Raw genomic sequence first — 14496 nt, 5'->3', positions numbered from 1 at the left:
GATCTCTAACTTTATTCTTTCTTTTTCTCCCTTCCTTCCTTCCTTCCTTCCTCCCTCTCCTTCTTTCCTTCCTTCCCTCCTTTTCTATCTTTCCTTCTGTTATTCTAGAGCAAAGCTTTTTCATATAAATTTTGTGATCAGCTTGTTAATTACTGCAAAAATTTCATGGGATTTTGACTGGCACTGAACTGCATCTGGGAAGATCAATTTGAGAAGAAATGACCTCTTTATACTATTTAGTCTCACAATTGACAAGCATGGTATATTTCTTAATTTTTTAGGTCTTTATAAATTTTGTAATTTCTTTGTAATTTTGTAAATTTCTTTCAACATTTTTTATAGTTTTCAGGATACTAGTCTTGCACAAACCCTTGCAATTTTATCTCTAAATAATTTATGCTTTTTGATGAGGTTGTGAATGGCACTTAGAAAATTTGTTTTTCAATTGGCCACTGCTATTCTATAGACCTACATTTGACTTTTTGGTATATTTACCTTAAAATGTATGATAAATTTTCTTGGTTGTTAGCTTTTTTGTTTATATCGAAGAATTTTCTTCACACAAAGATCATTTCATCAGTGAAAAAAAGACGTTAGTAATTCTGTCTTTCCAATACCTCTGCCTTTTATTTCTTTTCTTATCTTACTATATTGGCTAAGACCTACAGTATAGTTGAATACAAGTAGTGCAAATAGACACTACTCAATCCTTTTTCCTCCTCAATCTTGTACGAAAAAACACTCCATCTCTTCCCAGTTAAGTATGATGTTAAGTTTTTTAAAAAATAGATCCTCTTTATAAAATTGATAAAGTTTCCCTTTATTTGTCTTTACTCAGTTATATTATAATGGGTAGAGGAAGAGATTTAAAAGTGCTTTTTCTCAGGGCACCTGAGTGGCTCTGTTGGTTAGGCATCAGCTTCAGTTCAGGTCATGATCTCACAGTTCTTGAGTTTGAGTGCCCCATTGGGTTCTCTGATGTTAGTGCAGAGCCCGCTTTGGATCCTCTGTCTCTCACTCTCTCTGCCCCTCCCCAACTGATGCTCCCTCTCTCATAAAATAAATAAGTGTTTAAAATAATGTTTTTCCTTCAGCCATTGAGATGGTCATCTGAAATCTTTATGGGTTTTTCCCTGTTATTTGGCAGATTGCTTTAATTGAACTTTGAATATTTAACAAACTTTGCATCCCTGGAATAATTCCAATATAATTGTGATATGTTATGTTTTAAAATTATTGCTGCATTTTATATTTTCAAATATTTAGTTAAAAACATTTTCATCTATGTTCACAAGACATATTGGTCTTAGTTCTCCTTGCTTGTAGTATAGTTGTCAGATTTGACTATCCAAATTTTTATGGACTCTTAAAATTAGTTCAGAAATATTTTCTAATGCTGTACTTTCTGAAATAATTTATTTAGAATTGGTGTTAATCCTCCATAGGTGTTTTGATATAAAAAACAGAAAAATTCCCTGGGACCAAAGTTTTCCTTGGGAAGGAGGTTTTATTTAAAAATTCTACCTAAAAGATCAGATAAAGGAGTATTTAGATTTCCTATTATTATGTCAGTTTTGATAAGTTGCATTTTTCAAAGAATTTGTCTTGTTAAATGTAACACCATAAAGTTTCTTATACAATTCTCTTATCTTTTAGTATCTATAGGATCTGGGGTGATGTCTCCCCTTTCATTGCCAACAAAAGAAATGTGTTGCTTTTCAATGTTTTTTAATGTCTTACTCATTAGAATTTAAAAATTTTTATTAATATTTTCAAAAAAGTAACTTTTATGTTTCAAAATTTTCTTTATCTTTCTATTTTATCAATTTCTACTGCTTTTTATTTTTTATTTAACTTTTAAAATATTTTTTAAACATTTATTTATATTTTAGAGAGAGAGGGAGACAAATAACAAGTGGGGGTAGGACAGAGAGAGAGGGAGACACAGAATCCCAAGCAGGCTCTAGGCTCTGAGCCTGATGCGAGGCTTGAACCCATGAAATGTGAGATTATGACCTGAACCCAAGTCAAACACTTAACCGACTATGCCACCAAGGTGCGCCTCTGTTGCTTTTTAAATTCATATTTCTCTCTATTCTTTAGTTTGTATAATCCTGTTGATGTGTCTTTAAATTCAGTGGGCTTTCCTCTAGAGTGTCCAATCTGCTCTAAGCTCATCCAGTGAATTTTTCATTACTGAGATTCGGCATTTTTTCATTAGATTGTTTTTTATACAGTCCTCTTATTTTTCCAACTAAATCACAGCTGAATCTACAGTATATTGCATGCTTTGTCCAAAAGAACTAATAGATAGCTCACATTTATTTAAGTCAGAGGTAGTTCTGCCTGATCTCATCAACGTATATTAGATATTAAACAAACCATAGCTCTTTTCTACTATCATATCTTATACTCTGCTAAGGAAAGAGGTTGGGTGAATAACATTTTACCATATTCATGTACTTTTAGTGTTGAATATATACCAAAATACACTAAAAAGTGAAAAGCTGAATAAATTTTTAAAAAAGAACCCAAATAAAATGAAAGAATCATGCAAGGTGTTAAAATGTCATTAGGCAGTGTTTTTTTCCCCCCAAACATCTGTTTCCAATATGAGACATAGTTTAGGAAATCAGTCACATTAGAATTAGGAGCATTAAAAAAAATTTTTTTTAATTCATATATGACCCAAACACATTAACAAACACTGCAAGCCAGTCAGACCGCAACATAAAGGGTGAATATTCACTAAGGAGGAGATGAGTGCTTTTTGATGCTTTTAGATTTAGATTTAAATTTTTTTAGATGAATAATGAAATAGAAATCTATTTCACTTGTACTTAGTGAGTGTATTTCAAACTTTAATGCTTTTAAGAGCCATGTAGGGAATTAATCATGCAGCTTCCTAGGGGTGATTTAGTGGTTCTAGAGTGACATCCAGGAACATTCCCTTTTAATTAGTCTTCCAGGTTATTGTGTCTTCAACCACATGTCCTCAAACTATTGAGTAGGGGGCAATTAATATTAGATCCCATTTCATAGTTAGAAAAGTCCCATGATATCAGCAACACCATCTTGAATTTAAAATAGACCAATGTAAAGATCATTAAAAGGTAAAGAAAAAAGATGTGAATTCAATCTTTTTAAAGTTTATTTATTTATTTTGAGAGAGAGAAAGAGAGAGCAGGTGAGAGCAAGCATGAACAGGGGAGGAGCAGGGAGAGAGGGAGAGAGAATCCTAGGCTGGGATCAATGCAGGGCTTGAACTCACACTCAAAAACCATGAGATCATGACCTGAGCCAAAATCAAGAGTCAGATGCTTAACTGACTGAGTCACTCAGGCACCTGAATCCACGTCGTTTTTGTCACTTATGGCCATGGTCTTTTAGTGAACCACATACCTTGCTTTCTAGCCAGGTGTAGAGTGTAGCTACATCTTCTTCTTCTTTTTTTTTTATGTTTTTTTTTCAATTTATTTTTGAGAGATAGAGAGGCAGCTCGAGCAGGGGAGGGTCAGAGGGAGAGGGAGATACAGAATCTGAAGCAGGCTCCAGGCTCTGAGCTGTCAGCACACAGCTCGACACGGGGCTCGAACCCACAAACCTTGTGACCATGACCTGAGCCGAAGCCGGATGCATAACCGACTGAGCCACACAGGCGCCCCTTACATCTTCTTAGTTTACCAAAAGGCTTAACCCTCAAACCAACTCAGTCCTCTTCCAAACTCTTATTTCTTTAAAATGCAATATTAAGAGTCCTTCAAGTCAACCTTGATAATTCCTTCTCCCTTAGTGCCTCCATCTTCTTTCATTATCAAGTGGAAAATTTGACATTACATCCTAAATATGCCTTGAGTCCCTGCACTTCTTTCCATCTGCAGCCCCATTATCCTGAGGCAAGCTCCCATCCTCTCTCTGAACAGCACTTCACTAACATCCACTCGTGTGCATTTTCAGTCCACATTGTAGCTGAAGTGATCATTTCAAAATGTACATCTAATCATGCTTAAAATATTTCAATAGTTTCCCATTATTTGAGGGATAAAGAACACAATTCTTAATATAGCCAACATAGCCCTACATATGAGCCCTACATTCTCTACCTGTTTCTCTAGCTTCATCTGTACCAGGATTTCTCTCCTTCTCCACTATAGACACTTTGGACTTTTACAGCTTTAAAATATGCCATATTCCCTTCCACCACAGGGCCTTTGCTCATGCTGTTACCACAAGCTGAAATGCTCATCACCTCATCTTTATCTAATAGTCTTTCATTTTGGAGGTCTGAACTAAGTTATTACTTTCTCTTAACAATCTTGTGGGTTTCCCTGAATAAGTCAAATTACCCAATTATAAGTTTACAACTCACCCTGACCTATTCTTATTAAATATCTGTTTATATCTGCTATTGTGAATACTATCTTCCAGTCAGGTTTTCGACTCTATAAAAGTAGACTAAACTTAATTTTGCTCTCCATTTTCAACATTTATCTCAGTGCCTAGAACACCTGAGGAACTCAAATATTTTATGAATGATCACACAAATTAAATAATTAGCTAACAGCGAGTTTCTTGGCAAGATAGACAATGTAGTTAAAGAAACATGGATTTGAGGGGCACCTGAGTGGCTCAGTCAGTTAAGAATCTGACTTCAATTTAGGTCATGATGTCATGGTCCTTGAGTTCCAGCCCCACATCAGGCTTTAAGCTGTCAGCACAGCTGCTTTGGAATCTGTGTCTGCCTCTTTCTGCCCCTCCCCCACTTATGCTCTCTCTCTCTCTCACTCTCTCTCTCTCTCTCTCTCACTCTCTCGCACGCTCTCTCTCTGTCTCTCAAAAAGAAATAATGAAAATTCCTATTTCTCAAAGAAATTTAAGAATTGCCTACAAAGTAATATTATAAAATACCTTACTTAATTTTTTCCACAGGAAACTATAGTTAAGTCAGAATAAGAGAACAATGGTAAAGTATAAAATATTTGTGCTAACAACATTTAGAATGAAAATACAATCTAATTTAAAACATATTTAAAAGATGGTAATGCAATCTCCAAGAATAAAATTCCTATTATTTCCTAGAAAATATCATGGAAACCTAACAAAATCATCTTTTTGTGATTCAGTATTGGATGAGTTATTGGAATCTGTGACCAAAATACTTCTGTTGGGGCAAATACAGGCTCAGCCTTATTCTTTTCCTTGAGTCAGCCAAACACTGCTTATAAATCACCCAGAAGAAGCAATAATGGGGTATGTCTTTTCTGAGGACCCACTGTTCATAATGAATTTTCCCCAGTTAGCCCTTAAAATATCTATGAAGCAGATTCCTGAATTTTCTATTTTAAAAATAAAGCAACAGCCATTTTAGTTATTCTGAAGTCGACACACAGAATGCCAAATAAGGTATGTATGAAAAGTACCGCTTATCAAAATATCTTCCTCAGAACATGAGTGAGAGGTAAAGATGTTAACTGTTATTCTTTATTTAAAAACTTAAAGTTTGATCCCTGTTAAAATAAGTTGAAAAAGTTAACTCAGTTTCTTTATTGTGGGACTTCTCAGGTATGAGTTTGATGTTTTAATATGCATTGTGATCCTCGAAAAAAGAGTTAAATAGAACACAGAATTTCCTATTTTCATTTGGCCTCTTAAAATATTAATGTAGTTCAAGAAATATTTAAAGAAACTCTCATGGCTTGTGGAACAGTTTGGGAAATTGTGATATTATAATGTATGTGGTTGAAAACCATATAAACAAACTGTCAATATTTTCTTTCACCTCGAGTCTCAACTCCGTTTGGCATGCTTAAGAAAGGCGTTGGAGGGGAGGGGATTGTTTAAATACTGAGCTTTTTTAAAAAAAATGTTTTTCATTTATTTTTGAGAGACAGAGAGAGACAGCGCGAGCAGGGGAGGGTCAGAGAGCGAGGGAGACACAGAATCTGAAGCAGGCTCCAGGCTCTGAGCTAGCTGTCAGCACAGAGCCTGACGTGGGGCTGGAACCCATGAACTGTGAGATTATGACCTGAGCCGAAGCCGGTCGTTTAGCTGACTGAGCCACGCAGGCGCCCCGAAATACTGAGTCTTTAAGTTGACTGAATATGTTGAGTTCCATAATTTTCTCAATAGTTTCTGGACTTGTTTTCCTGGTTGAAGTTCAGGGAGATTAAAAAATGCCTAAGCTCACTGTCTAGAAGCCGATGGACATAGAGTTTGAGTTAAGCAAGATGAATAAACTCTGGAGATGTGCTGTCCAATACCGTTCTTATAGTCAACAATACTGTATTATACATTTAAAATGTTAAAAGGGTAGATCTCATGTTGTGGTTCTTACTGTGATAAAATAATAAAATAAAATAATTTGTGAGCTGAAGATGCACATAATTTGGAACAAAACATGATTTATCAGGAGTGCTTGGCTGGCTCAGTTGCTTAAGTGTCTGACTCTTGATTTTAGCTCAGGTCATGATCTCATGGTTCATGAAATCAAGTCTTGCATCAGGCTCTGCATGGAGCCTGCTTGGGATTTTCTCTCTCTCTGCACACCCCTCCCTGACTTGCTCTTTCTCTTTCAAAATAAATAAATACACATCTTAAAAACCCATAGATTTATCTGACTTCAAATACTGTGTTTTTTCCTATTAAAGTTCAGATCTATTCCTGTTACTGTTTTTCACTGGGATGCAATTCTACAGGATGGTTAAGGGCATGGGCTTTGGGTTCAGACTGTTCAGGAATACCAACACCAACAAGATGTGTACACTTGTGATTTACATACACTAAAAATTCAGCTTTTGGGGGGCGCCTGATTGGCTCAGCAAGTTAAATGTTGAACTTTGGCTCAGGTCATGATCTCTAGGTTTGTGAGTTTGAGCCCCATATTGAGCTCTGTGCTGACAGCTCAGAGCCTGGAGCCTGCTTCAGATTCTGTGTCTCCCTCTCTCTCTTGCCCTCCATCACTCGTACTCCGTCTCTCTTAAAAATAAATAAACGTTAAAAAAATTCAAAAAATACAAAGAGAGAAATAATAGGATCACCATAAGTATTAAACAAAATAATGAATATAAAAGGCACAGTGAGTGTCTCCAAATAGTCACTACTACTACCATGCATACAACCTGTGGCTGGAGAAATTGTCTTATAAAGACAGCTTTTATACATAAACAAAATATGGAGAGGTTTATTCCAAAAAGTCAAACAACATATATTTAGAAAAAAACATGTTAAAGTATTTTATTTGCAGTTTATTTTGATCATTTTCTCTCATTATTTGTTATCAGGGTTTTTAACCTGGGTTAAAGAAGTGTATGACCAGATTGGTCCATGACCACTAAATAAATCATAAGCAGATTTTTATCTGTACCTAGCTACAGGCATTGTCCCTCCGAGAGAAGCTTTAAGACTTTTTCCAGATTCTTAACCCCTGAAATTTAATAATCTCTTACTTTTATTTCCATCCACGGTAATTTGTTGATATAGGTTACATGGTAAGATCTCTTGTTTTATATAAATGAAATCATTCCATGGAGATTTTCAACAGTGTTGAAGTTCCTAGATCTCTTTGTATAGCCATAGAAACTTTCAGGCACTACCTTTCAATAATTATTGGTTATACAGAAAATCTTAAGTGGCATTTTGTAAGTACTTAAATATCAGGTTGGTGATCAAATAGGCTACACATGCACACATACACACGCTTGTACACAGAAGAGTGGTGTGATAATATTGCTATCTACTTGATATTTCCTGGGAAAAAAAACACTAAAGCTACAACTTATAATGTGGGAATATAAGAAAGAGTTTAAGAGGAATAGTTTTGGGGCACCTGGGTCGCTTAGTCGATTAAGCGTCCGACTTGGGCTCAGGGCATGATCTCACAGTTTGTGGGTTCGAGCCCCGCATCGAGCTCTGTGCTGACAGCTCAGAGCCTGGAGCCTGTATCTCCCTCTCTCTTTGACCCTCCCCTGCTCCCGCTGTCTCTCTCTGTCTCTCAAATATAAATAAAAAACATTAAAAAATTAAAAAAAATAAGAGGAATAGTTTTTATTCAATAGTAAACAATACAGTAAGAGTGCTTACTCTTATTGTCCATCTTCAAAGGCACTAGCATAGTCCATTGAGGAAAAAAGGCATAATATTCATTTCAAACTCTGATATCATGCCAGATATTGATATTTGTTGCTTAGAAATATCTTACACGCTTCCTTTTACCTCATAGTAAGGCTCTCAGAAACAGTATTTAACAGACTCTTTGGCCAGCAGAATTCTATAAGGTAGACCAACGGGAGGCATTCATTCAAGATCTGGATGGCAGAAGGGAAGGGTTATTATTTTATGGCAGCAGAAGTCAGTGATCAATTCATCCATGGCAGACAGTGGATGTGAGGTATGTTTCCTGGCTTCCTGATTCCTTTTGAGAATCTGATACCCCAATGCTAGAGGAAACGGAGACCATTGATGGTCTCTCTGACGCTGCCCTTGGATTTCCAGAACTCCTGAACGAGCTCTAACCATCCCTAGTCCAGACTATTGGCAGAAATATGAACCTATTACCATATACTGAATCACATTTTCTAAACATATCTTGAAGGGCTTCTATTTTCTAGGACAAACTTTGATTAGTATAGACAACATAATAAAAATAGCAACTGAAATAAGAAGGAGAGTGAACATAGCATCACACTGAAAGCCTAGGAACCTGGGCTCTTGTTTTCATTTTCCTGTTAAAACATGCTACATGACACATGATTTTACCTTCCAGGGCTCAGTTTTTCCATCCATGATTTCACATAATTTCAAGGGTGAATTTTTCCAAACATTTAAGGAAAGGATAAAAAAACAAAGAAGGAATGTTTCCCACTGTATCTTAAAAGAACATTGCATGAAATGCAAACTACAAGCTAATCTCTCTCTCCCAAACATAGGCATAAACCCTAAATCAAACATTAGAGAATCAAATCCAGTGATATACAAATGGCCAGTACATCACAACACAATCCGGTTCATTGCATGAAAGTGATAGTGATTTAGCAGTTGAAAATAAATCAAAGTAATTTATTATATCACAGGATAAAGGAGAAAAAAAACCCCTACAACCATAAATGCAAAAAATTGACAAAAGCTCTAACCTGTGTGGGATAAAAACTCTTAGAAAGTAACATCCTTATTCTATTAAAAATGTCAGTCAAGTCAAACAAAACACTAATGATATTTGCAGCTAAATTTTAATGATTTCTTACAGAGCTTGTGAGTGAAACAGGACTTGTTGTCACCAGTTACATGCAACTTTGTGCTGGGATGGCAGAACCGACGTAAGGGCACCTGGCATAGCCCTTCCATGTAGGTGATTCTCAACCAATACCAAGAAGATGCTGAATTCGACTATTCATACCACAAATGAGGGGAAAGAATGAGAAACAACTGATTTAATCTAGCTGCTGCAGGGAAGTACGTTAAGGTTGTAAGATGGGAAAACTGCCTTCTCTGAGCACTTTTACTATTAAAAATAGAATCCATTGTCTTTATTGCACAGATTGAATTTTAGTCAAAATGCTCTTTATTTTATGGGTTTAAATAAAAACTCCAAAATTGTTTTTTTAAAGAGACTCCTATAAATCATATGAGCGAAGGCAAAAATGAAAATCAATACAATAATATGCAGACGATAGTCTGGGAGAAAGGCCAACTATATAACATTATCACTTAGCTGACATTGTCATCCAATTAATACCATCACTCCCAAGTAGGAGCTCAAGATGGCATGGGCGTGGGAGTTTTAGGCTGTGTTGGGGATTTGATTTAACAGAGCAGGATTAAGTTCAGAGGAGAGGTAGGTAAAGGAAGGCTCAATTGTTGGAAATTTGTTGGTCAGACCTTTGCTTTAAAAAAGTGTATATTTCAGATGACCTGTGTCCAGCCAAAAATAATATAGGAAAAGCCTTGGTAGTGCCACTGTTTACAAACACTACAAATTTTAAAGATTGAAATAGATAAACCTTTGGTTTAAAAAAGCATGTTTATTTGAAAAATATAGGAACAAACTAAAGAAGGGAAAATTCACCTATAAATCTATTCTCTCCAATAACTATTGTTCCCGCCATGTCCTTGTGATATTCTTCAAATATATTCAGGATTACTTGAGTTATTATAAGTAAGTTAAAAAAGGAAATATGTTTGGATGTGACTTCTTTTTACTATGAGTTCACAAAGTGAAGAAAGAGGTACTCGCTGGTGTAAACTGAGAAAAATCTATAAGATCAGACATCAAAGTGAAGACAATCTTTAAAATTTTTTTACCAATCTTAAAATTTTTTAATGCGTATTTGGTTTTTTCTTGAGAGAGAGAAACAGAGCATCAGTGGGAGAGGGCCAGAGAGAGATAGAGAAACAGAATCTGAAGCAGGTTCTGTCTCCGAGTTGTCAGCACAGAGCCGGATATGGGGCTCGAACTCACAAATCACAAGATCATGACCTGAGCTGAAGTTGGATGGATGCTTAACCGACTGAGCCACTCAGACACTATCAAAGTGGAGACAATCTTAAGTGTAGTGAAGGAGAATGCACTTGTTGAATGGAAGTCAATATTATTTTCTTATGAGATTGAATATGCTTTTATTTCAGGTTCTTTCAGTGTTTCAATATTCAGCTTAAATATTTGGAAACCTCCATATCTTTCTTCTTCTCCCAGGTAGAATTCCCCTTCCTTTGCACCTTTATGTTATCCTAAACAGACTTCTATCATAAATTCCATGATACTTCACTGTACTTTCTCATCCTTAATGTATCAGCTTAAATGCCATTCCTCGGGAAAATGACTAGACACCCACAATGAGGTTAAATCTTCAGTATACTCTCCTATAGCCCCCTAGACTTTGCTTACCAGCCATTATACTGGTGTATTAATGTACATAATTATCTATTTTATATCCTTTCCCAACCAGCTTATAAACCATAAGGGAAGAAACTATGTCATTACTTTGATGGCTTCGTTCTTTTGAACTGAGCCTAGTGCCTGCCATGTAACACACATTCAAAAAATATTTGAAAAGAAGAAGGTGGAAAGAAGGAAAGAAGGAAGCAAGGAAAGAGGGAGGGAGGCTCTCAATGGAATTTTCCATCAAAGAAGATAGGTTGAATGACCTGGTGGTTGGGGAAGAGTGCAGAGCAAAGGAAACAAATTCTTGCAAACTCTCTCTAGATGGATAAAATAAGGCAACAGATAGGAATGATAAATGGTGAACTTGTCAAAGGTATGGAATAATCCTGCGTTCCTCTCCCATTCAAAAAAATCCATTGTAGCTGCTTCCTGAAGTCATCTACAGTGCATGCATCCCATCCATCCATCCCCTGCTGACGTTGGCAGTTTTGCCCCCACACATCTCCATCAGTCTTTGTGCAAAATGCTTGCTTTTTCCTTTCAGAATAGGTCATTCATGTTTACAAAAGCTGTCCATGCTTTTTATTTTTTAATCTTAATGTCTGGGATCTAATCTGCTTACTTGCACATCACTGAGGCTAGGCTGTGGGCAGGCCAGGCAGAACAATGGTTGTTGAGATTTTTATGCCCCATATGCAAAAAGGCGATACAGTCTGGGAAAGGAAGAAGTATGGATTTCATTTACCTAGAGGAAACAACACCGATCTTAGCGTTTCTTTTTGCTTGTAAAAGGGAAGGTATAAAGGTGGTAAAAAATAGTTTTGCCAGTCTATCTTCAAATGGGTAATTGGGAGGCTGGTAGGAATTTTCAAACATAATATAACAAAATCAAGGAACAAAAACGTTCCTTTTCATCTGCACAGAGGCTCTGTTGAAGCTGGAAATACTTGTGGGATATTAGGAATGAAAAATGTCAGCATGCACACTGCCCAGGCTTGCTTGGTTTATGGCTCCCACCTCGTGGCTGTCATTACTGTCCAGTAAAAGAGCCTCTTTGTCCCTGGAGCATTGCTTTTCAAAGACAAGAGCCATCCCCATGCACCCTCTCAATTTCACATATAGGTCATGGCATTCAGAGAATAATGCGATGGATGACCCAAGAGCCAGTTCTTTCAATCATTGGGACATGAAGTTATTTAGTACTGGTTCAGCTAAGCCTTTTTGCTCCTCTGAATTTCCTTCCTGAATGGAAAGTCACTTTTCAACCAAAAAGACCTGAGTTCTTCAGTGACTTGACGAGTAAGGATTGTAAACAAATAGGAAGCCAAATGGGGGAGGGGCAGGTGGGAGGGACATTTAGGAGATGGAGAAAGAGGGATGTGTCTTTTAAAAGGCTTAACCTAAAGCCTGTATTAGTGGTGTGTATGTGTGTGGGGGGGTGGGGGGGTGTTTTGAAATCCACAAGAGGAATGCCAATCCTCTAATTCAGAGCTGAAATGATCCAGATCTTGAAATGAGCACATTTCCTGGTGTTTTGGTAGATTGAGAAACCATAAACCAAGGTTTATGGAGAAAAGACAAGATTTACATGGATATTCTGCTCTCTGCCAGAAATCCCCCTACATCTCCAGCCTCAAGTCAGATCCTAGAGAGGAAAGATGAGCTCCGGGCCCTGCCCTGGAATGCAGTGGTCCGTTTCTTAGAGGTAAGGGTGCTGAACTCTGGCACTCTCAAAGCAAATCATTTCCCAGTCCAACTTAGTGGTTCACGTTTGTTAAACCTGTGGCACGGAAGGGGGACAATTACTTCTCTTCCTGAATGTCTTCTGTGAATACCAGGCAAGCCATGTGGCTGAAGTCAGATCTAACCAGTTTCCTGTGCATATTGTGCCAAAAACCCACTGAAAATAAGAATAGGTGATCTTTGCATGAGATCAGTCATGATTGACATGACTGAGGTGGCATGAACATGTGACATGTAATAGGGGATATAGTCAAATGCAAAAACTGAAAAAAAAATAGAACCAATAAAGAGACAGTGTCAGAACAAAAAAATACCCCCAAACCACAAGCACTGTGCAGCACTGAGCTTCTTTTTCATTCTGGTACCTTTACAGAGATGCTTAATGTCTCTGTGACTTAACTTACATGCCTTACCTTTCTAAATACAGTAAAACCTTGTTTTGAAAGCATAACTTGTTAAGGAAATGTGCTTGCAATCCAAAGCAGGTGTACATCAAAGCAAATTTCAAGAACCATTGGCTTAGTTGTGATTATGTGACATTGGGCATTAAGTACGAATCTATTGTAAGGCATCGCTCATTTGTCAAGTTAAACTTTATTAGAAATGCTTGGGCATCGTGTGGAACACTCTCTGAACAAGTTACTCACAATCCACGATTTTACTGTATTACAATCTAGGCACTCTGTCTTTACAGCTTGCTCTAAGAAATAAGTCGTAATAAAACTCTCCATTTACTTGTCCTTTATTTTCCCTTACTTATTTCATTATGGTCACTCTTGAAACTATAATGCACCTTCATATGTGTAGGTAAAGAATATAGATGTTGAAATAACTTAGGTTGCCTTTTTTGCCTCTTGCCCTAACTTTGAAAACAATTCATTCATTCATGCATACATGAATGCATGCATTGATTGATGGATAGATATTGTTTTGTGAAGGAAGTGTGACTTACTTGTTTTTCAAGGTCAGGTGACCTACACTTGGGAAGTGCGGGAAACATAGGGTTATGTTAAAATGAAAACAGTAGTAAATGGATCCTGTCCTCTGACTGGAGGAGAAAACTAGATTGGTAGCTCTAAGATAATGTAAGACATTTTGGGTTCAGATGAACAGACCTGCTCTCTCTAATACTGATGAGTTTCCCAAGTAGAAGCTTGGGTAGACCCACTGATGGTGGAAGAAAGCAGATTATGGTTGGAGAAATGACATAATTCTTACTTTCCTTAGGCCCCCGGGCAGGGAGAGTGGTATTTTGCCCTCAGAAATACTCGCCTTCATCAAAGCATTAAAGAGTATAACTGTGCATGTTTGGTCTGGTTTGTTGTGATTGGAAGCTCTTCCATTCCTTGGAGGAAGTATGGAGAGGCCACTTTTAGGCAACAGCCTTGAACAATGAGAACTTGAGCATGGGAAAAGGTTGCACATCATCTACTGAGCTAACACAAACAGGCTCACTAAGCAACCCACCTCCAAATAGCCATAGGTTCTAACCGACCAGTGGGCTACTTACAGTCAGGCACAGGTCCTAAGATTGATAAAAAGTGAAAATTCCATATATTCCCATAGTTCCTCACTCCACACTGTAACTGTAGCTCCTTACCACTGTCTCATGGCAGACAATCTCTCTTTTGCTGTCTTGGTGCTGTTCCCAAACTTGTATCTTTGTTCTCCCTTGGGTGAATTCTTTCACTGTCTATGCTGCATGCCCCCATCCAAACAGAATGAGCCACAAAGTAGACGCGTCCACGTAAAATGAATGGCACACTGCATGGTCAATATGCATAGGTTTGAATCTTCCCACTACTTATTAATAAGTTTTTCATATCGCACTGCCTTCTGACCTCACAGGCTATTTTTTCCAGATACTGTGTCATTTC

This window comes from Suricata suricatta, chromosome 15, assembly GCF_006229205.1.
Source record: "Suricata suricatta isolate VVHF042 chromosome 15, meerkat_22Aug2017_6uvM2_HiC, whole genome shotgun sequence".
NCBI classification, from domain to species: Eukaryota; Metazoa; Chordata; class Mammalia; order Carnivora; family Herpestidae; genus Suricata; species Suricata suricatta.
Note: the sequence above shows the minus strand (reverse complement) of the source record.